This window comes from Canis lupus, chromosome 15, assembly GCF_003254725.2.
Source record: "Canis lupus dingo isolate Sandy chromosome 15, ASM325472v2, whole genome shotgun sequence".
NCBI lineage: Eukaryota > Metazoa > Chordata > Mammalia > Carnivora > Canidae > Canis > Canis lupus.
The window spans coordinates 23,706,568-23,731,703 of NC_064257.1; the positions used below are offsets into that span (position 1 = coordinate 23,706,568).

The following is a 25,136-nucleotide window of genomic DNA, read 5'->3' on the forward strand; positions in this document are numbered from 1 at the left end:
CTCAGAAAAAAAATCTATAGCCAAATGAATTTAGGAAAATTCATGTATGCTATATATTTTGCCCTTGGCAAAAAGGCATGTTTGGAAAAATATATGCCTTTGGAACTGTACTATAGGCATTAGAATATCAGAGATTGTGAGGAAAGTTGGGGTTGTGGCCAAGAATTGGGAACAACCTGGGTTTCCATCTATAGAAAATGGGGGAATTAAATATAGCACATGCACATAATAGAATATTGCGCAAAGGGCAGAACAAATAGGCTAGATCTTCTTATAGCAACATGGAAAGATTTCAAAAGTATAATTTTGAGTGAAGAAGGTAAGAAAGAGAGAACACAATATGGAACACAGAGTATTTTCAGAAGCTGAGACAGCAAAGATAAATGTTAGAAGAAAACTTCATTCATACTCCACCATTTCTGAATTCAAAGGAGTCTATAGGAAGAGCTGAGTTTGCTTTGAGTCACTGACACAGGAGTAGTAGATCAGTTACCAGCCGCAAGCCAGATTCAATAACTTTTCAGACCAATCATTTTCTTTCCCAACCATAGTCTGCCCAAATTCCTACTTTTCCCCAGGACCAAAATGACTTTCCCTACTCTATTTTTTTCTTGGAATTTTAAAGAGTGGTCAGGAAACAGAGTGCCATGTAAGTATTCTCAGACCAAAGAGAACATACTGCTCTTTCCTAATAAGTACTCATGCACCCAACACACACACACATGCACACACACATGTGCACACACACACACACACACATTCCTATGAGCACTCCCTGTATATTGACGCTATTCTAAGTGCTAGATAGATGATAAAAAAGGAAGCAAGTCAAAGTTTTTGCTCTCAATAGGTTATAAGCATTTAAGCATTCATCATTCAAGCAACTTATACTCAAGAGTGAATCATTTTGGGATGCCTGGGTGGCTCAGTGGTTGAGTGTCTGCCTATGGCTCAGATCATGATCCTCGGGTCCTGAGATTGAGTCCCACATCAGGCTCCCCACAGGAGGCCTGCTTCTCCCTCTGCCTGTGTCTCTGCCTCTTTCTCTGTGTCTCTCATGAATGAAGAAATAAAATCTTTTAAAAAAAGAGTGAATCATTTCTAGCTATATCAATCAGTCTCAAAACTAATTCAACTCACCATGTAGATTAATTCCTTTAAGATATAAAGCAAAAATAAACTATTGCTACTATATCAAAATAAAAAAAGCCTCTGCACAGCAAAAGAAACAACCAACAAAATTAAAAGACAACTTACCAAATGGGAGAAGATATTTGCAAATGACATATCCAATAAAGGATGAGCGTCCAAAATATATAAAGAACATACACAACTCAATACCCCCCAAATCAAATAATCCAATTTAAAAATGGGCAGAAGATATGAATAGACATTTCTCCAAAGAAGACCATACAGATGGCCAGCAGACACATAAAAAGGTGTTCAACAGCATTTATCATCAGGGGAACACAAATCAAAACCACAATGAGATATCATCTTAGACCTGTCAGAATGGCTAAAGTAAAAAACTCAAGAAACAACAAGTCATTGGTAAGGATGTAGAGGAAAAAAAGGAACCCTTTTGTGCACTGTTGGTGCAAATGCAAACTGGTGTGGCCACTGTGGAAGACAGTATAGAAAAAATTAAAAATAGAACTGCCCTAGGAACCAGGATCACACTACTATGTATTCACACTAAGAATACAAAAACACTAATTTAAAGGGATATATGCACCCCCATGGTTACTGCAGAATTATTTACAGGAGCCAAACTATGGAAGGAGCCCAAGTGTTCATCAATAGATGAATGGATAGAGAATGTATGGTATATATACACAATGGAATTTTATTCAGAAGTAAAAAAGAATGAAATCTTGCCATTTGCAACAATATGGCTGGAGCCAGAGTATAATGCTAAGCAAGATAAGCCAATCAGAGAAAGACAAATACCATATGATTTCATTCATATGTGGAATTTAAGAAACAAAACAGTGAACAAAGGGGGGGAGAAAGAGAAAACAACCAAAACACAGACTCTTGACTATAAAGAACAAATCGATGGTTATCAGAGGGGAGATGGGTGGGGGACAGGTGAAAACAGATGAAGGGGATTAAGAGTATATACATCCTGATGAGCACTGAATAATATAAGCTGTTGAATCACTATATTGTACACTTGAAACTAATGTCACATGTATAACTACACTGGAGTATAAATAAATAAATAAATAAATAAATAAATAAATAAAGCCAAACAAAAAATATTTTTTCTTTTATATATGTGTGTATATATATAAATGTGTGTATATATATATCTGTATATATATGAATTGTGAATTCATATGTATTAATTTCCCAAATTCATTTGGCTATCTATCTATATATATAGAGAGAAATATTTTTCTTGTTAGTATCTTAAAAAAACTGAAAGCATCATTTCTTACACCAAACACAAGTCATCTAATTTCTTTGCACCCCTAATTTCAATTTATAAGTCTTATAAAAGAAACTTGATTAAAAGATAATCTTAACTATATGGGGCGCCTCGGTGGCTTAAAGGTCTGACTCGGTTTTGCCTCAGGTTATGATCTCATAGATCATGAGCTCTTTCTCTCTCTCTCAAATCAATCAATCAATCAATCAATCAATTAATCTAAAAAAAGAGAGAGATTAATTCCAGCAAAGCCAGTACGGGTTCCCATCTGCCCCAGGTCTGTTAGATCCCAGAGCAGAGGTAACTTGCCTTTGTATCTGGGCCTACTGGCATCAGAGCTAAGGATGAACTTGTGTAATTCAAGTGTCTGAGCTGCTAATATTTCAAATAAAAGCCCTTAGGTCAGTGAATTGTTCTCACTGGTTTCGTGCAAAGAAGCTCCTCTTGTTTTGCTTCCTGTAGGGGCTAAAAGTGAAAGCTATATGGGCAAGACCAGGATTCCCTGGGTTCCTGCACCTAATCACGTTCTATAGAAGTAACTTGGGCAGGAGGAGAGCGTTGAGATTCAGAGCTTCCTCTGGCCGTTGTTTCTCTTCCCTTCTCATGCCTCTTTTCACTCGGGAAATCACCGCAGCCTCCTAGGCTGTCCCTCCTTGGACAGATGCAGAACATTCTACTCTTATATATGTTCACCTTTAAATGCATTTTCTGATGTTTAATATTAAATATAGGACTAAAATAGACCAATAACTTCTCTCTTTTCAGGATGGTGTGCTTACTGGAGGGGGCTGATTTGGGAGGAAAAAAAAAGAGGACATATTTTCTCATTAACTAAATGTTTGAAAGGCCTTGATTTAATAGGTGAATCCTCACCTCAGAAAAGCAGGGCAGGAGAAGCTGCATGACAAGAGGGAAATTCAACCTTTTAATTGCAAGTCATTGACACCAGGCAGCAGTCTCCAGAGTAATCTCTGACAATCCATTCATCATAATTACAATTTTAACACTCTTTACCCTCCAATTAAACCTGCATTCTCTGATCTTGTGGGCCACTTTATTAATTAGCCGGCAATGGCCTTATTTCTGCAGTATATCTGAGTATGTACTGGCTAAAAAATCATAAGTTCAAATCAGCCTGAGAAAGAAGAGAAAAAATAAAGGGTGAACTGGAATTCAGCTTCACTAAGCACCACCAACAACCTCACCAACCACAAAAAAAGCATCTTTTAAGTTTATTCTCCAACCATCTAACATTTGTGCAAATCAAAAATAGCTCTGAGGAAAGCATATGGCATGGAAGCATGCTGACTTGACCATCTAGCATTTAAATTAGACAAAATTAACAACTTCAAAATGTTTTTATAATGACTTCGTTAGGCTGTACCCCCAATTTACTATATTTTGGTGTCTCCTCTTTTGAAAATTGAAAATTCCTCTAGCAATTCTATTTGTAGTGGAAAGCTTTGGATTTTAAATCTACATTTCTTTGGATATAACTGCACATAAATTTGCATGTATAATGATACATATCTCCTGCCCTACACCCTAGAACATATTTTTCTAGAACAAATTAATAACAGAAATATTATATTGAAGAGATGAAAGCAAAAAACAAAATGTCTTAATATATTCATTAAATTACATATATATGCACATCTCAGAATATAAGTTATAAATTCGCAAGAGGCTGTAGAAACTCAGCTTGGAAATTAAAAAACATGTGTTTTACAGAAATTAATACCCCATCCATCGCTCCCTCTTTCTCTGTATGTACATATATACATATATATATATTTATTTTTATTATTCTTATTGCTACATTATGTTATGTAATCAAATGCAGTGTTAATGACCTCTGGTCTCGTAATTGCCTCCTAGCCTTGCATGAGCTCAGGAAAAGCTGTCATCCAAAATTAGTGTGTGAAACAGCCATGTCTCATGGTCAGCCCTGGGCTAGATAGCTTGAAGGTAGATCGCCTACACAACTAATACAACTTGACAGGCACAACTGGACTCTCAGAGTTTTCACAGAAATTGTTGACTAAGACTGCCCAATTTAGAGGGAAAATGAGATTTAAACTCCATGCAAATAGTATTTTGTGCCCCCTTGATTTTTTATGTATCCGTATTCCCACAAGACACTGGTGTTGTCTTTTCCCTATAACTGCATGATAGAAAATTATGTTAATGTGTTAAGGTGACCTGAAAGATGTGGGTCTGTTTAAAATCAATTATGCAACAAGAACCGTTTTACAGGGGCACCTGAGTGGCTCGGTGGTTGAGCATCTGCCTTTGGCTCAGGGCATGATCCCCGGGTCCTGGGATCGAGTCCCACATCAGGCTCGCCGCTGGGAGCCTGCTTCTCCCTCTGCCTATGTCTCTGCCTCTCTCTGTGTGTCTTTCATGAGTAAATAAATAAACCTTTTTTTTTTTTTTAAGAACCATTTTACATAGACATAGGTACTGGGTAGCTTTTGTTTTCAAAAACCTTCCAATCAAGCAAACTGGCATCATCTAAAAAGTGGATGTTTGTTGAAATCAAACACAAGTGCTGTCAGGCAGGCTCAGGCTGTATAGCCATGAAGCCATGTTTTTTACCATGCCTCACTTATTATATTCCCACTGAAATGATCCTATCTTATATCACACCTCTGCTCTGCTTTCTAGTCTTTAATTTGTCTATCTGTGTACAGCACTGCCCTGAGTATCAGATGCTTTTTAAAGGCAGCTGTTAGAAATGATTCAGCTTTGTTGCTGAATACTAAATTATGGGCAATGCTATCATAGATTGGTTGGGGACACATTTGGAGGGAAGTACATTTTTCAGTATCCCAAAATTGACTACTCTGTCTACATTATGACCTCTGTGGGCCTTACATACTTTTGCCTTTGTGGGCCCCTTCAATTCATAAAAAGTACTAAGATTTGTATTTTATGATTGTGTTGATATAAAGATTAACATAATCCAGACTGATTAATATTCTTTTTTTTTCTTTAATTTTAAAGTAATTGGAACATGTGCATGGGCCCTTAAGAATACTGTGAGCCCTAACCAGTGCTTTCACTGTGCCTCACGGGCAAACTGGCCTTATACTCTCCCTCCTCATAGAAGCCATAGTGGCTTGGTCCAAATAGTACCAATTTCAGGGAAAACAGAGCTAGGTTCATATCTAGGCCAATCGTAGTGAACTTTTGAAGCCACAGTTGTCTGTCCAGGCAATGTAGGTAGCAGTGCCTTCTTATGCGATTGCTGTGAGTAAAAATGAGATCATTAGTCCATACGATCTAACAATTGTGTTCCTTCATATTTATCTGAAGGAACTGAAAGCTTGTGGAACAAAAATCCCTGCATATGGATGTTTATACTGGTTTAATTCACAATTGCCAAAACTTGGAAGCAACCAAAATGTCCTTTGATGGGTGAATGGTTAAATAAATTGTGGTACATCCAGACAATAGAATATTACACAGCGCTAGAAAGAGATGAGCTATCAAGCCATGAAATGTCATAGAGGACCCTGAAATACATACTACTAAGTGAAAGAAGCTGTTCTGAATAGGCTACATAGTGCATGATTCCAATTATATGATATTCTGGAAAAGTTAAAACTATGGAGACAGTAAAAAAACAACAAAACAAAACAAAACAAAACAAAACAGCAGTTGTCATGGGTTGAGATGGAAAGGGCTGGGATAGACAGAGTACAGAGAGTTTTGGGGGTATAAAAATACCCTGTATTATACTATAATAATAGGTACATGTTATTACACATTTTTCTAAATCTGTAGATCATACAACACCAAGAGTGAACTGTAATGTAAACTATGGACTTGGATGACATTGATGTGTCAATGTAGATTCACCAATTGTAGAAACCGTACCACCTGATAGGGGATGTTGACAATGGGGGTCTATGCATGTTGATAATGAGGGAATCTATGTAAACCTAAGTACCTCCCTCTCAATTTGGCTATGAATCCAAAACTTCTCTACAAAAATAAAATCTTAAAGGAAAAAAAATAATAATGAGATAATCAATGCAAATTTGACTAGTGTAGGTCCTGGTTACAACAGATGTCCAAAAAATGACATACACTCTGTAATGTTTGAGCCATGTGTATTCTACATACAATTTTGTTTTCTTCTAAGACCAGGTTTTCCATATTAGAGTAGTACATTTCAGTAGATGCTTTAGGAAATCATGCACTTTTCTCTCCCCCACTCATGGCAACTGAAATGCAACTGGAGAGTCATATAAGCGACCTAAATAAATCAGTTAAATAAATGTCATTGAGATCTCTACTCCCTGGCGCGCGCGTGCACACACACACACACACACACACACACACACATTTTTCTTTTGGAAGATCCTAATAATAAATAGGGACAGCAGGATTGCTCTCTAGAAGAGAGGATCCTACTGTATCATTAATGGAACAGCATGATAAAAATGACTGACATTAATGTGACACAGTAAAAATACTCAGCACATTTTTACAAGAGAAAATGGCTTATTGTACCAGTTTGTTCCTTTGCATGGAGGATATTCTTACTCTTCCATTAATTTGGTTAATATTACCTAAAACACATCAAATAACATTCTCTGTTCTCTAAGCATAATGTTAATGTTTATAAAGATAGAAACTATGAAGAAATTACCTGGAAATCATAAAACTGTTCTTAAAAGCCCCTACAATGCATGTGACCTCAATCTGCTATAATTCCCTCCACACCTCTCTCACTGCATCTATTTCCACTACCCTGGGGCTTACACAACTCTCAAGATATTGTCAGGAGTCCAAAGTGAAATTATAGGATAAAACATATTTGAGGAGGTTGCAGTGAACCCTTCTATTGGTTGCTATGAGATGCTGTTTGAGAGCAGCCCAGCTGCCTACAAGTCTGGCCAGAACCCAGGGTTATAGCCTAAGCCTTTTATAGATTTCTTGACTCAGGTGAGTAGGATGGACCATTGTTGAGTTAAGATCTCTCCCTCTTGGGTTCTGGCTCTAAGTTTGAGTAGCTTTCCAGATCCTAACTTTGAATAGCTTATCTAACTCCCAACTGCTGTCTGTCCCTCTGCATATTATTACTGAAATGACAAAGACAGACAAACTCAATGGCCTAGAACCAAGACTGAAGTTACACAGTTCAGGTATCCTTTCCATTTAACCTGCTCCAGCTTTTCCTCAAACAGGAAAAGCCCTCAGGCCTGGTCTTATTGTGATATATGAAAATAAGATATAATAAAAAAGAGAGAGGAAGCTCATCAGAGAGAAATCCTAATGCAGGAACCAAGCCTTTTAGTTCTCTAACCCAATTAATAAGCTTGTCCTTGAGCTTGACTCATTTTTACAGAAAGAGACGGAATGAATCTTTTATTCTTACCAAAGTCCAAAAATACTTTTTGCTTATTTGGTGCTTGAAAATAATTTGGAGACTTATTAAAACTCAACATTCTAAGCACATTAGTAAAGTCACCTGGCCCAGTAAACATTGTAGCTAAAGCATGTCAGGGCTGAGTCATTGCCAACCGACAACTCTCTTGGCAGGAAAAGCCAATTTTCAACAGCTCTGACGGTGTAAAGCAGGAGGCATGTTTGACAAGATGCTGCGTATTAATTTAAAAGGCTTTAGCATCTGGTTAGGTAACACCTGCTGTGGCAAACACTCCCAGGCACACAAAATAGCATTCAGGCTGAATATTTAAATCTCCCTACATAGCCCAACAAAGCTCTAACTCTAAGCAAAACAAAACTAAATCATGTCTCTGATCAACAGAGTTATAATTATATAGCCAAAAATATTTGGGCTATGACATTGTTTGCTATTCACTGAGTTAAAATGCTCCAGTGGGTGCCCTAGAAGTTATAAAGGATATTAAAACATATTGTCCTGCCATGGGTTTGCGGCATTTAGAAGAGGAACATCGCTCAGAGAATAACAGTTTGTGTCCTATTATGTTGTATTAATATAAAAATAAAGCAGAATTTGTCAGTGAGAAAGGGGAGGGAATGGCAGCAAATAACAGAAAAAAACCAATCCACAGAAAAGAAAGAGCTGGTCAGGGTCTTCTAAGCTCTCCCTCTCTCTCTTTCTGAAAGGGAGTCAAGTCTTAAGGATCACAGTCATGTGAGAATAGGGGTAGAGACAAGTATATGTGTTCTGGAATTGTCAGCACACACTATTATGACATGGTGTCATTAAATGTTCCAATAACGTAACACGCTCTGAGCCCATGGATACCAAGAAATATTTTTAGAATAACTGAATTTTCTATGTTTTTTCTGCAGAGAAGAGACTTGCCTTTGTCAGCTCAGTTTAGATAGCAGGTCTGCTTGACAATTCTATTTCTCACCATAAATTAAAAATTGACATTTTGATCATTTCTTTATTGACCTCATAAAATATTACTGAATGCCTAATATGTAGGAGCTCCTGTAATTTTTTCAGACCTTATAATGTGTCCAATGGTGAAACAGACATGGTAAATAAAGCAATTACAGAACAGTGTGATAAATGCTGTGATGGGGGATATTTCCAGGGTCCTTGGCATACACAGGCACAATTCAACTATAACCCCTGCAGGAAGTATGTGTATGGAGGGAGCACCTAAGACATGTGAAAAATGACTAAGAATGAGCCAGGCAAAAGGTATGTTGAGTAAAATATTTTCCAGATTAAGGAAACAGTACAAAGAACTTCCTAAAGTCAAAGAAAGCAAACAAACAAAACACTTAAGTACACTAACGCTGTAATGCTCAGAAAAAAATTATCAGAAAAAAATCATTGGGGTAAGCCATGATGTTGGATTATGCACTGGTTTCTCAGACACAACACTAAAAGCTCAAGCAACAAAAGAAAAATAGATAAAATGGACACTATTGCTATGGTCTGAATTGTGTTCCCCCAAATTGCTATGTTTAAGCCTGAATCCCCAGTGTGATGGTATTTGGAAATAGGGCCTTTGGGAGATCATTAAATTTAGATGAGGTCAGGGACACCTGGGTGGCTCAGCAGTTGAGCATCTGCCTTTGGCCCAGGGCGTGATCCTGGAGACCCGGGATCAAGTCCCGCATTGGGCTCCCTGCTTGGAGCCTGCTTCTCCCTCTGCCTATGTCTCTGCCTCTCTCTCTCTCTCTCTCTCTCTCTCTCTCTGTGTGTGTGTGTGTGTGTGTGTGTGTGTGTTTCTCATGAATAAATAAATAAAATCTTTAAAAAAAATTCAGATGAGGGGTGAAGCTCTCAGGATGAGATTTTTGCCCTTATTAGAAGAGGAAGAAACACTGGAGCTCGCTCTCTAGGATGTGAGGACACATCCAGAAAGCAGCCATGTGCAAGTCAGGAAGAGAACTTGGCTATGCTGGTACCCTGAGCTCAGATTTCCAGCTTCCAGAATGGTAAGATAATACTTTAGTGTGAGCCATCCTGTCCATGGCAACCCAAGCTGACACCATCAAAATTTTGACACCATCAAAATTAACTTCAAATCAGGTCATCCAGAAAGTGAAAAGACAACCCACAGAATGAGAGGGAATTTTTGCAACTCATTTAGGTTATAATGAGAACTTGTTTCTGGAATATATAGATAATTGTTACAACTCAATAATAAAAAGACAAATAACTCAAAGAATGAACAAAAAGTCTGAATAGACAGTTCTCCAAAGATATACGAATGGTCAGTGAGCAAATGAAAAGATATCTGAGAGCATTTATCATCAGAGGAATACAAATTAAAACCACAATGGGATACCACTTCACACCCACTGGGATGGCTGGAATCAAAGATAAATAATAACATGTGCTGGCAAGAATGTGGCCAAGCGTCATATACTGCTAGTTGAAATGTAAAATGGTACAGCTGCTTTGAAGAAACAGTCTGGCAGTGTCTCAAATGGTAAAACATAGTTATCTTATGATTCAGCAATTTCACTACTAGGAATATACTTAAGAAACTGAAAAACATAAGTCTACATGGATGTTTATAGTAGCATCATTCATTACAGCTAAAAAGTAGAAACAAGGTGGCTCTAGAAAAAAGTATAAAGGACTCAAGAGACTTCATGACTGCAGAATTTAGAGCTAATCAGGCAGAAATTAAAAATCAATTGAATGAGATGCAATCCAAACTAGAAGTCCTAACGACGAGGGTTAACGAGGTGGAAGAACGAGTGAGTGACCTAGAAGACAAGTTGATAGCAAAGAGGGAAACTGAGGAAAAAAGAGACAAACAATTAAAAGACCATGAAGATAGATTAAGGGAAATAAACGACAGCCTGAGGAAGAAAAACCTACGTTTAATTGGGGTTCCCGAGGGCGCCGAAAGGGACAGAGGGCCAGAATATGTATTTGAACAAATTCTAGCTGAAAACTTTCCTAATCTGGGAAGGGAAACAGGCATTCAGATCCAGGAAATAGAGAGATCCCCCCCTAAAATCAATAAAAACCGTTCAACACCTCGACATTTAATTGTGAAGCTTGCAAATTCCAAAGATAAAGAGAAGATCCTTAAAGCAGCAAGAGACAAGAAATCCCTGACTTTTATGGGGAGGAGTATTAGGGTAACAGCAGACCTCTCCACAGAGACCTGGCAGGCCAGAAAGGGCTGGCAGGATATATTCAGGGTCCTAAATGAGAAGAACATGCAACCAAGAATACTTTATCCAGCAAGGCTCTCATTCAAAATGGAAGGAGAGATAAAGAGCTTCCAAGACAGGCAGCAACTAAAAGAATATGTGACCTCCAAACCAGCTCTGCAAGAAATTTTAAGGGGGCCTCTTAAAATTCCCCTTTAAGAAGAAGTTCAGTGGAACAGTCCACAAAAACAAAGACTGAATAGATATCATGATGACACTAAACTCATATCTCTCAATAGTAACTCTGAATGTGAACGGGCTTAATGACCCCATCAAAAGGCGCAGGGTTTCAGACTGGATAAAAAAGCAGGACCCATCTATTTGCTGTCTACAAGAGACTCATTTTAGACAGAAGGACACCTACAGCCTGAAAATAAAAGGTTGGAGAACCATTTACCATTCGAATGGTCCTCAAAAGAAAGCAGGGGTAGCCATCCTTATATCAGATAAACTAAAATTTACCCCAAAGACTGTAGTGAGAGATGAAGAGGGACACTATATCATACTTAAAGGATCTATTCAACAAGAAGACTTAACAATCCTCAATATATATGCTCCGAATGTGAGAGCTGCCAAATATATAAATCAATTATTAACCAAAGTGAAGAAATACTTAGATAATAATACACTTATACTTGGTGACTTCAATCTAGCTCTTTCTATACTCGATAGGTCTTCTAAGCAAAACATCTCCAAAGAAACGAGAGCTTTAAATGATACACTGGACCAGATGGATTTCACAGATATCTACAGAACTTTACATCCAAACTCAACTGAATACACATTCTTCTCAAGCGCACATGGAACTTTCTCCAGAATAGACCACATATTGGGTCACAAATCGGGTCTGAACCGATACCAAAAGATTGGGATTGTCCCCTGCATATTCTCGGACCATAATGCCTTGAAATTAGAACTAAATCACAACAAGAAGTTTGGAAGGACCTCAAACACATGGAGGTTAAGGACCATCCTGCTAAAAGATAAAAGGGTCAACCAGGAAATTAAGGAAGAATTAAAAAGATTCATGGAAACTAATGAGAATGAAGATACAACCGTTCAAAATCTTTGGGATGCAGCAAAAGCAGTCCTAAGGGGGAAATACATCGCAATACAAGCATCCATTCAAAAACTGGAAAGAACTCAAATACAAAAGCTAACCTTACACATAAAGGAGCTAGAGAAAAAACAGCAAATAGATCCTACACCCAAGAGAAGAAGGGAGTTAATAAAGATTCGAGCAGAACTCAACGAAATCGAGACCAGAAGAACTGTGGAACAGATCAACAGAACCAGGAGTTGGTTCTTTGAAAGAATTAATAAGATAGATAAACCATTAGCCAGCCTTATTAAAAAGAAGAGAGAGAAGACTCAAATTAATAAAATCATGAATGAGAAAGGAGAGATCACTACCAACACCAAGGAAATACAAACGATTTTAAAAACATATTATGAACAGCTATACGCCAATAAATTAGGCAATCTAGAAGGAATGGACGCATTCCTGGAAAGCCACAAACTACCAAAACTGGAACAGGAAGAAATAGAAAACCTGAACAGGCCAATAACCAGGGAGGAAATTGAAGCAGTCATCAAAAACCTCCCAAGACACAAGAGTCCAGGGCCAGATGGCTTCCCAGGAGAATTTTATCAAACGTTTAAAGAAGAAATCATACCTATTCTCCTAAAGCTGTTTGGAAAGATAGAAAGAGATGGAGTACTTCCAAATTCGTTCTATGAAGCCAGCATCACCTTAATTCCAAAGCCAGACAAAGACCCCGCCAAAAAGGAGAATTACAGACCAATATCCCTGATGAACATGGATGCAAAAATTCTCAACAAGATACTGGCCAATAGGATCCAACAGTACATTAAGAAAATTATTCACCATGACCAAGTAGGATTTATACCTGGGACACAAGGCTGGTTCAACACCCGTAAAACAATCAATGTGATTCATCATATCAGCAAGAGAAAAACCAAGAACCATATGATCCTCTCATTGGATGCAGAGAAAGCATTTGACAAAATACAGCATCCATTCCTGATCAAAACTCTTCAGAGTGTAGGGATAGAGGGAACATTCCTCGACATCTTAAAAGCCATCTACGAAAAGCCCACAGCAAATATCATTCTCAATGGGGAAGCACTGGGAGCCTTTCCCCTAAGATCAGGAACAAGACAGGGATGTCCACTCTCACCACTGCTATTCAACATAGTACTGGAAGTCCTAGCCTCAGCAATCAGACAACAAAAAGACATTAAAGGCATTCAAATTGGCAAAGAAGAAGTCAAACTCTCCCTCTTCGCCGATGACATGATACTCTACATAGAAAACCCAAAAGTCTCCACCCCAAGATTGCTAGAACTCATACAGCAATTCGGTAGCGTGGCAGGATACAAAATCAATGCCCAGAAGTCAGTGGCATTTCTATACACTAACAATGAGACTGAAGAAAGAGAAATTAAGGAGTCAATCCCATTTACAATTGCACCCAAAAGCATAAGATACCTAGGAATAAACCTCACCAAAGATGTAAAGGATCTATACCCTCAAAACTATAGAACACTTCTGAAAGAAATTGAGGAAGACACAAAGAGATGGAAAAATATTCCATGCTCATGGATTGGCAGAATTAATATTGTGAAAATGTCAATGTTACCCAGGGCAATATACACGTTTAATGCAATCCCTATCAAAATACCATGGACTTTCTTCAGAGAGTTAGAACAAATTATTTTAAGATTTGTGTGGAATCAGAAAAGACCCCGAATAGCCAGGGGAATTTTAAAAAAGAAAACCATATCTGGGGGCATCACAATGCCAGATTTCAGGTTGTACTACAAAGCTGTGGTCATCAAGACAGTGTGGTACTGGCACAAAAACAGACACATAGATCAGTGGAACAGAATAGAGAATCCAGAAGTGGACCCTGAACTTTATGGGCAACTAATATTCGATAAAGGAGGAAAGACTATCCATTGGAAGAAAGACAGTCTCTTCAATAAATGGTGCTGGGAAAATTGGACATCCACATGCAGAAGAATGAAACTAGACCACTCTCTTTCACCATACACAAAGATAAACTCAAAATGGATGAAAGATCTAAATGTGAGACAAGATTCCATCAAAATCCTAGAGAAGAACACAGGCAACACCCTTTTTGAACTCGGCCATAGTAACTTCTTGCAAGATACATCCACGAAGGCAAAAGAAACAAAAGCAAAAATGAACTATTGGGACTTCATCAAGATAAGAAGCTTTTGCACAGCAAAGGATACAGTCAACAAAACTCAAAGACAACCTACAGAATGGGAGAAGATATTTGCAAATGACATATCAGATAAAGGGCTAGTTTCTAAGATCTATAAAGAACTTATTAAACTCAACACCAAAGAAACAAACAATCCAATCATGAAATGGGCAAAAGACATGAAGAGAAATCTCACAGAGGAAGACATAGACATGGCCAACATGCATATGAGAAAATGTTCTGCATCACTTGCCATCAGGGAAATACAAATCAAAACCACAATGAGATACCACCTCACACCAGTGAGAATGGGGAAAATTAACAAGGCAGGAAACAACAAATGTTGGAGAGGATGCGGAGAAAAGGGAACCCTCTTACACTGTTGGTGGGAATGTGAACTGGTGCAGCCACTCTGGAAAACTGTGTGGAGGTTCCTCAAACAGTTAAAAATAGACCTGCCCTACGACCCAGCAATTGCACTGTTGGGGATTTACCCCAAAGATACAAATGCAATGAAACGCCGGGACACCTGCACCCCGATGTTTCTAGCAGCAATGGCCACGATAGCCAAACTGTGGAAGGAGCCTCGGTGTCCAACGAAAGATGAATGGATAAAGAAGATGTGGTTTATGTATACAATGGAATATTACTCAGCTATTAGAAATGACAAATACCCACCATTTGCTTCAACGTGGATGGAACTGGAGGGTATTATGCTGAGTGAAGTAAGTCAGTCGGAGAAGGACAAACATTATATGTTCTCATTCATTTGGGGAATATAAATAATAGTGAAAGGGAAAATAAGGGAAGGTAGAAGAAATGTGTGGGAAATATCAGAAAGGGAGACAGAACGTAAAGACTGCTAACTCTGGGAAACGAACTAGGGGTGGTAGAAGGGGAGGAGGGCGGGGGGTGGGAGTGAATGGGTGACGGGCACTGGGTGTTATTCTGTATGTTAGTAAATTGAACACCAATTAAAAAAAAATAAAAATAAAAAAAGAAAAAAAGGAAAAAAAATAAAATAAAAATAAAAATAAAAATAAAAATGAAAAAAAATTAATATTTATGTAAAAAAAAAAAAAACAAAAAAACAAAAAAAAAACAAAAAAAAAACAAAGCCATAAATAAAATTACTTCATAAAGACCAAAAAATAAAAAAAAAAAAAAAAAAAAAAAAAAAAAAAAGTAGAAACAACCCGAACAAACAATTGAAGGATGGAAGAAAAAGTGCAATATATACAGAATATGGAATATTATGCAGAGATAAATAAAATCCTGATACATGCTATAACATGGATAAACCTTGAAAATATTATGCTAAGTTAAAGAAGCCAGCCCCAAGGGGCCATGTATTGTATAATTTGATTAATGTGAAATGTCCAAAGTAGGCAAATATATAGAAACGGCAAATAAATTAGTAGTTCCTAAAGCTAGGGGAAATGAGGAGATTGGAGGAGGTGACAGTTAAGAGATGTGGAATTTCATTGGTGGATAATGGAAATGTTCTAAAATTGATTGTGGTGATGGATGCTTAACTCTGTGAATCTAATAAAAGCCAATGAATTAACTTTAAATGGGTTAACTATAATGCATACTACGTTTTATTGTACTTTCCTTTATTGCACTTAGCAGATAATTGTGTTTTTTTACAAATCGAAGGCTGTGCTAACCCTGAGTGGGACAAGTCTGTCAGCACCATTTTTTCACGGCATTTGCTCACTTTGTGTCTCTGTGTCACATTTGGTAATTCTCCCAATATTTCAAACTTTTTCATTACTATTATGTTAGTTATGGTGATCTGTGATCAGTGATTATGACTCCCTGAAAGCACAGATGACGGTTAGCATTTTTTAGCCATAAAGTGTTTTTAAATTAAGGTATGTGCACTGTTTTCTTCAGACTGTCGCACACTTTAAGTTAAACTAGGCTGTTGCACACTTAACAGGTTATAGTATAGTGCAAATAGGACTTTTATATGCATGGGGAAACTAAAAAAATCATTTCACTATGTGATATTCGCTTTATTGCAGGGGTCTGGATCCAAACCCACAAAATCTCCAAGATATGCATATAAATGGTGTGTGAATGATGTTTCAATAAAACATTAAAAAAAAACTATTAGTTCTGTATAGCTGCAGTGGAGTAAAAACTATGCTATTTGTTCTGGTCTTTGATAAAAGGAATGGAAGCCATGGAAGGGATTTAAGCAGGTAAGTGACATTAACTTCCTCTTCCTTCATACGCATTTAACTACCACTCAAAGACATTGAAAAAAACGAATCTCTGGACTTGCCCCACAGAGGGCTAGATTTGGACCCAGCTAAATTTATTAAGGTAACAATACCCCAGCATACTCCTTTTTTTTTTTTTCCATACTCCTTTTTAATAACCATTCAGTCTTCTTGTGAACATCTAATTTTTCAATTTCAATGACACTTGCTTATTGTTGCTACTGGAAATTTCTTCATTCCTATCTTCTTGATTTTCTTAGTGTCCCCTCCCCAGCAACAGAAGATAATAAAAACACTTTACATAAGAAATATGCCATTGTTCCTTCTTCTCCCAGGGGACTTCCTCTAACATCTAATCTTTCTGGTCTGTAGAAGCAAAAAGAACCTTAGAATGCTGCTTTCTTGGGAAGTGCTTCACAAGACATATTTTTCAAGAAGACTGTAAATGGAAAACTACTTATTTATATTCTTAACCTTTTCAACTGCTCATAAGAAATATTTGGCAAAGACTTAGCCATGGTCCATGAATGGGTCAGTCCTATTAAGGGTCCGATTCTTGATTTTGGCTTAGGTCATGATGTTGAGGTCATGAGATTGAGCCCCATGTCAGGCTCCTCTCTGATCATGCAGCCTGCTTAAGATTCTCTCTCCTTCTGCCCATCCTGCCTCCCCACTCTGTGTGCTCGCTCGCTCTCTCTCTCAAAAAAAAAAAAAAAAAAAAAAAAAAAGAACAATAACAAAAACAAAAACAACTAAAGTTAGGAAAATTTTTTGACTCATCTGTATTGTATAGATATTTACTCATTTATTAAATAAGCCCATCAATATTGAATTGCTACCTAAACATACAGTGCATAAAATTGCATATGGAAAGTGAAGTGTATAATCACTAAATAATGATTGAATTTTATTGACACCAGCTTTCTATAGCTGTATCAAAAAAACCACATGTGTATTGACCCTCTATCCTCCCTTGCCTGAGACAACTTGAAATAATCACTTGTTTCTTGAAACAGTCTCATAATATCCGTCTTGTTGCAACTTCATGCAGCAGCTGTTTACTACCCCAGACTGGTACCCAAGATTAATCCTATTTGTCATTCTGCTCTGGAATTATATATATTTTTTAGACCTTAAAAAATTAAAGTGTTTCAAATAGCTCAAGTTAAAAACTTCTACTATAGTAAGTTCTTCAGCTGCACAACTATGACTTAGATTACCATCTTGTGTTTACAGGCATAAATTAGGCAGAGAAATCAACATGGAAACGCTACTTCATTTGACAGAGGGTCCATATTACTCCTTCCTTTTTTTTTTTTTAAGCTAATGTTGCTTGAGAAAATTAAAAATAGCTGGGAGTCAAAGTATACATTCAGATGTTCTTTCTTCCCAATTTTATCTTTTGGTGTTAAACTAGTTTATTTGATAATATATTTCAAGAGAAAGAACACATTCTTTGAGTGAGAATTTTATTCAGGAAAAAGTAAAAGGAGGTTATAACTCTCAGAGAAGAAAACATTTTTAACACAGTCTTTATGTTGAGTTTTTATATTTTTTAAACAATTCCACACTTGTAAATATGTACTAGCATCTAGTTCCATTCTGTAATAACTTAATTGCTCTGAAATGTAGTTATTGTCTTCATTGTGTTCTTTAAAAACCCTGTATCTATTCTTCACCAGTAGTGAAAATCTAATTAGTGTTTTAAATCTATGTTCCCAATATATTAAAGAGGGGTTAGTCTTCTAATTAGCTATAAGCTTGTTGATTTTGCTCTATGCTTTGACTAGATCACTCTTAGAACCATTCGTGTGGTGATGTCAATGGTACATACAGAAGGTGGATCCTGATTGAAGAATCTTGACAGATGTGAAATGTGAATTGTTCAGAACACAGTGATATTAAAACATTAATAGTCGTTTAAAATTAATGAGAATTTTAGGATAGTTAGCTCTCATTTTAAATTATTTATGCCACTCTTCCTTTGACTTTTATTAATCTAGGATAGTAAATCTTCAGTTCCCAGTAAGACAGAAGACTAGAAGCTTTAATTCTAATCCAGTATAAAAAAAATCTCTGCATCTAGATGGTAAACTATAGGCCCAGAACTAAGACTTTCTGGCCTCTGCTATATTGCCAGTTTTTCACACTGGGCCAGTCATAGAAATTGCATTTGTTAAACAGAAACAAGGTTAAACTGTTCATATTTAGTAATGACAACTTTAATGCATGTTAATAAGCCTTTTTAAGAAAAAACTAGTACAATTTTTTTTCTCATAAAGTTATTGATGAATAAATTTTAAGACATGGCATACTAGTTTCATTCTTTGTAAAGTGTTATTCTTTAAATATTTTACCCTTATATGCTGTGTATTGTAATTCTAATAGTCAATATCCTTGAGAATAGAATTTGCTATTTATTGTTTCTTCTGATTCCAGCACAAGGCAGCTTAGTTCTCATGATTTAAAAATGTGATTTTAAGCTCATATTTGGTTTACCTTAATCTGTGGGAATTCTTTAAGGTCTGGCTGAAAGAAATTCCTTCAGTGAGAATTTATTTTTCCTTCTGCTAAGCACTATGAAGCAGGGACTACTTAAAGTTTAAATAATTAATAAAAATAGAACTCCTACCCTTTTCAAGGGCAACATTGTGTTAATCATTGTTATTTTTTCTAAACCTAGTTTTCTAACTTGGATTTATACTGATAGTCTTCCTGACATCTGTTTGCTGATGCTGGATTTCTTCTAGGTTGCCCAGTCTCTGAGGGGGTGGCCCTTTATTGGTTCTGGATTTATTTAGGGGTTTCAGTTCCAATTCCCTTTCTTCCTCTTCTGTTCCCAGTTTACCCCAATGACATCAAATCCAAGTTTCTAATTCTTCAAATCAGCAAATGTCTTCAGGTTGCGCCAGTCATCCGAAAACACCATACTGCTGTTTCAGTGGCCTATTTGGTGTGTTTATGTAGGCTTTTGTACTGGGAAGGTTTCATACTTCATATTTCTGCCACATTGAAAGAAAGTAGAAATCAAACACAATAATATATTTATTGATATTTGTATTAAATGATAAATCTAAATGATCATTTATTCAACATTTTGAAAAAAAAATGACTGTCACATGTCAAAATTGTGATGGCATCACAAAGATGAATAAATTCTGCTTATGGCCTAAGGAGGTAACAGACTTGTTCCAGATATATTGTGATATTTATTATATTGTGATAAATATTAGAAGTTATTTTATAAAAGTGGAGATAGAGTTTTTCTTTAATTCAACTATGCATCATAAAAAGTCATATAGAACCTTCATTCATCCTTGCTGGCAGGATTACAAAATGGTGCAGTCGCTTTGGAAAACAGTTTGGTACTTCCTCAAAATGTTAAACATAGAGTTACTATACAACTCAGAGATTCCGTTTGTACTTATGTAACCAAGAAATATAAAAACATATGTCTATATGAAGAAATTACATGTGATTGTTCATAGCAGTATTATTCATAATTGCCAGAAAATGAAAACAACCCAAATGCCCATCAGTTAATGAATGGATAAACAAAATTTTATCCATTGAATGATAGATCTATACAATGGAATATTATTTACCAATAAAAAGAATTTAAGTATACTGAAATATACTACAACATGGATGAGTCTTAAAAATATGATAAGTGAAATAAATCAGTCACAAACACCACCTGCTGTGTGATTCCAATTAAGTGAAATGTCCAGAATAGACAAGTAGTAGACCAAGAAAATAGTTTAGTAGTTGGCAGTGGCCAACTACTGGTTGGCAGAGGGAGTGGAGAATGATCATTAATGAATACAAGCTTTTTGGAGGAAAGGGTTATAAAAATGTTCTAAAATTAGACTGGCAGCCTGGGTGGCTCAGGGGTTTAGCACCACTTTCAGCCCAGGGTGTGATGCTAGAGACCTGGGATCGAGTCCCACGTCAGGCTCCCTACATGGAGCCTGCTTCTCCCTCTGTCTCTGTCTCTCTCTCTCTCTCTGTGTGTGTCTCTTAAGAATCCATAAAATTAGACAGTTATGAAGGTGTATAATTTTGTGAATATGTTAATGAACACTGAGATGTACACTTTTAAAAATCAAATTTTATGGTACATAAATTATATTTTAGTAAAGTTCTAAAAACTATAAGGGAAATAAAGTTATACAAAGTATTTAAAAGTCAATATGGAGAAGGACTTTCATAGAAGATAGTTTTCTAATTTCTGAAGTCTAGTATTTTCAGTTCTATAGAATATAGATTTCAAGTTGAATTAAATTCCTTGTTGCACACTTGGGAATTTATAACATTATAAATGCAATCATTTCAAAGCACTTTATAGAATCACCCCTCGCTTTTTTTTTTTTTAATTTGGTGAATATATAAAAGTAAATTAGTTCTTGCCCTTGTGCGGAAAATAGAAGTATCTCTAGGGAGGAATCATGTTTAAAATGCCCTACTATTAAATTTGTGGTACTATATTCCAGAAGACACTATGAAAGAAATGTGGTACTGCCTGAGTAAAGGTCATTTCCTTACTAATAATTCCATTATAGTCTAGGAATTTTAGTATCTAAATAAGCCCGGGATCCCTGGGTGGTGCAGCGGTTTGGCACCTGCCTTTGGCCCATGGCGTGATCCTGGAGACCCGGGATCGAATCCCACGTCGGGCTCCCGGTGCATGGAGCCTGCTTCTCCCTCTGCCTGTGTCTCTGCCTCTCTCTCTCTCTCTCTCTCTCTCTGACTATCATAAATAAATAAAAATTTTAAAAAAATAAGCCCAAATAAAAGGCCTGAAATATCATCAGGTTAAAAGTCAAAAGCTCTTCAGATAGGTATAATGGATAAATTTTAAATATTAGTTCACACTGTGTTAAGCCCAGTTCTATAGCAGACATGTTTAAATAAGGTGTTGTTTCAAGTGATGCTGATTATCTCATAGAGTAAACAAAGCAGATGAATAGTTATGGGATAGCCTTCATGGTCAAAACGTGTACAACGTGCTACAGAAACACTCTGGAGGAAGTGGGATTTATGGTGAATACGGAGCCAAGAAATGGTTTCAAAAATACTGTTTTCATATTGACCAATATATTCCAACACTCACGAGCTTTATTTGTTGTCATGCTTCTACACTATTCAAATGCATATATTCTAGTTTAGTTATACTTCAGTAAGTTGAATTAATAGCAACATTCCTTACGGTACCTTGAAAATAAATAAGCATTAGAACTGCGAGTACACATTTCATAATAGGTCAGACCCTTATTTTAGCAAGAAATACATTAGACCATATTGGATCTTCTCAGCTTTTAAATGTCCACTATAGGTTTCTGTTTGGTTGTCATTTAATGCTTTTCTCCATTAAACATCTCCCATTAAAACTACAAATAACATTGCTAATTTTAAGTGCTAGTAGTTTTATTACAGGAATAAGATTTACTAATCACCTAATGCTTGAAGATTCCATTTAAAATGTCACTATTTCGATGGGTCATCAATTCTTTTTGAGTTTAGGTTTGTTTTGCTTGGGTGAAACTTGCTGCACTGGATTAAAGTAGTTGAGACATCGACCAAAGTTCTTCATTTATGGCCACTATGAGTTTTGTGTTCAGAAAGTAGTTAATGTATTGAACTAATTAAAATGTTATCCATTAAAGTATGATAATGGACTTAACAGTGAATTGTTATCTTTCAACCTCAAGATTTCCTAGAGAAAAAGTTACCTTTCAATACCAAGCTTTTACTGAATAAAATTGAACCTTCGGAAAACCATTTCCTCTCTTGACTTCACATTTCACTTAGCTCATTGCTCATGATATACTGCCATATATTTTCAGGGTTAGAAATTAAATTAATTTTTAAGTACAGCATAACTGATAAGATCAATAATAATAACATCATATATATTTTTCAGTATATTTTAAGCACTTAGGCACCTTGTGTTGACTTACTTAGTATTCATAATACCATATGATGTTGCAACTCTATCCCATTTTTGTATGAGGGGAAATGGAGGCACAGAGAGTTTAAGTAATTTTCCCAATGTCTGATATGTTTTAGTGTTTGTTTTTTTTTTAATATTTGTTCATGACAGACACAGAGAGAGAGGCAGAGACACAGGTGGAGGGAGAAGCAGGCTCCATGCAGGGAGCCTGATGCAGGACTCGATCCCAGGACTCCAGGATCAGGCCCTGGGCTGACGGAAGATGCTCAACCACTGAGCCACACAGGCATTCCTGTTTTAATGTCTTACACGCAGAAGTTAGTACCTGAACCTAGGTACTAGGTGTCAAAGTTTTTAAGCACCACACTGTATGGCACTCTCATTTATTATAACATGAACAATATAAAACAATCTCATATACAAGGCAGAGAACTTTAGGATATAAGCTCAGAGAAATGGTAAATAACCATGGTAGTTCTAGAAGTGATGTTATCAATGCACTTTCAGGCACAAATTGCTTTAGGATAAAAATCTATTTACTATAAATACATGCCAATATTTTTAAACTGCATAACTCTGTTCAATAAATATACACAAATATTTTCAACCTTGGTTGCTGACTTCCCAAATCAGCTAGTGATTACTTCTTAAAAGGTATGCCATATTTAACTCACATAACTCATACTAGCAATAAAGGAAATTAACTATACATCTTTAGCTTAGAAGAGTCATACTCATATCCACTCTTGGCTGATAGTAATCATTATAATAATAGACAACATTTTTAGTCCAACTAAATATATTATTTTTACATAATTGTCAGCTCCAATCTGTTGATGATGTAATGCAGTGAAACTAAAAGAGAAATATGTCATCTTTTAGTGAAATACTAATTTTTATTTTTAAGTAAACCTGAAAACATATGCCAGTCACTCCATGTACTTTTTTTTTTTAAACATTTTTTTAAAGTAATCTCTACACCCAACTTGGGGCTTGAACTCATGACCCTGAGATCAAGAGTCAATGCTCTATGGACTGAGCCAGCCAGGCACCCCTACCTCATGTCCTTATAGTCAAATAATGAATCATGTGAAATCCTGAGAACTTTTTAAAATTTCTTTAAAAGCCTGTGTGTATTACATATATTATTATATATGTATATATACATATATATACATACATATACATATATTATACATACATATACATATATTATTATATATGTATATATATATATATAATTTTATCCAATAGATATTCCTGTCTTGCAAAACATAATGTGATCTCTGCTTTTAAGGATGAAAACATCTGAACATGCACAAGACTGTGTGTCAAGTTTGAAGTATCTGGAACATCAACTGGCCATGACTGGACTTAACTAGAATGTCTGTGGGGGTGAGTTCATCATTGACCTGTTGACATGAGGGAGAAAAGTGACTTCTGGGAAGGTAGAGTAGCAAAGTGGTTAAAATTTTCAGCTCAAGAAGCAACTGTTCGTATTAGACTCCTAGCTCCATCCTAGGGATGGGGATAAATCACAGAACCAAACACTTGTCTCATTGGGTTTCTGAGACAAGTACAAATACTTGATAAGTATTAACTATTATTATTGGAACAAACTTGTAGCTTATGTCTTTAAGGACAGGAAGTTCATGTTACAGGTGATTCTAGGAGTAAGCTGTATGCCCCGAAGCCCCACCCATCCATAGGGACTGAGGGTGTCATGTTAATCATCAACTTCCATGGCTGATATTTCACATCCACACTCTCAGATTCACCCTCAGAATGTTATCTTAGTCAATTCTAATTATTTCTGTTATGGCAAGAGAAAAAGCAGTAACATTGGGAACTATTATCATGATAAAGACAGCTATTGAGGGCCAGCCCGATGATTAAAGGATCTGGACAGAAAGGATAATTAATATAAATGGCCACAGAAGACAAAATATAAAAATTGTATTTTACAAATAATTTGTAACATCTGTGAGGATAATGAGTCTCAAAATATGATTAACATTTGCACTTCCATTCAAATTTTTTTATTTCAAGTTTTTATTTAAATTCTAGTTAGTTAACATATATGGTAAAATTGGTTTCAGATGGAGAATTTAGTGATTCATCACTTAAAAATAACACCCAGTGCTCATCACAGGTGCCCTCCTTAATACTCATCACCCATTTCATTTAATTTTTCATATTTAAATTAGAAATTGAAATTGATTTAGAAGGCATGTAAATAGTTAAATATCTTATGAAAATATTAATCATTCCTAAGAATTCCAGCATTTATTCAAAGAAAAGTTCTTACCTATCTATTCCTATCATTTTATTATTGCAGGTTTCTTTGTAAGATTTTATTTATTTATTCATGAGAGACAGAGAGAGAGAGAGAGGCAGAGACATGGGCAGAGGGAGAAGCAGGCTCCACGCAGGGAGCCCGACGTGGGACTCGATCCTGGGACTCCAGGATCACGCCCTGGGCCTGAAGGCGGGCACTCAACTGCTGAGCCACTGGGGTCCCTATTATTGCAGGTTTTAAAGAAATATTTGCATTTGGAGAATAGGATCAGACAATCACATACAGAGGGTATGATCAAAATGAAGCCAGAATTGATTCCAATTTCTAC

At 36.4% G+C, this 25,136-nt stretch overlaps 1 protein-coding gene and 1 long non-coding RNA gene across 2 annotated transcripts in view; one reads left to right on the plus strand and one right to left on the minus strand.

Moving 5' to 3' along the window:
* PPFIA2 (PTPRF interacting protein alpha 2) overlaps positions 1-25,136 on the minus strand; it is a 473,118-nt gene that overhangs the window by 195,928 nt on the left and 252,054 nt on the right.
* Positions 8,650-23,909, plus strand: LOC112654446 (uncharacterized). Its single transcript, XR_003133037.3, has 3 exons — positions 8,650-9,089; positions 16,356-16,535; positions 23,807-23,909. It is a non-coding gene; the product is annotated as an uncharacterized LOC112654446 (long non-coding RNA).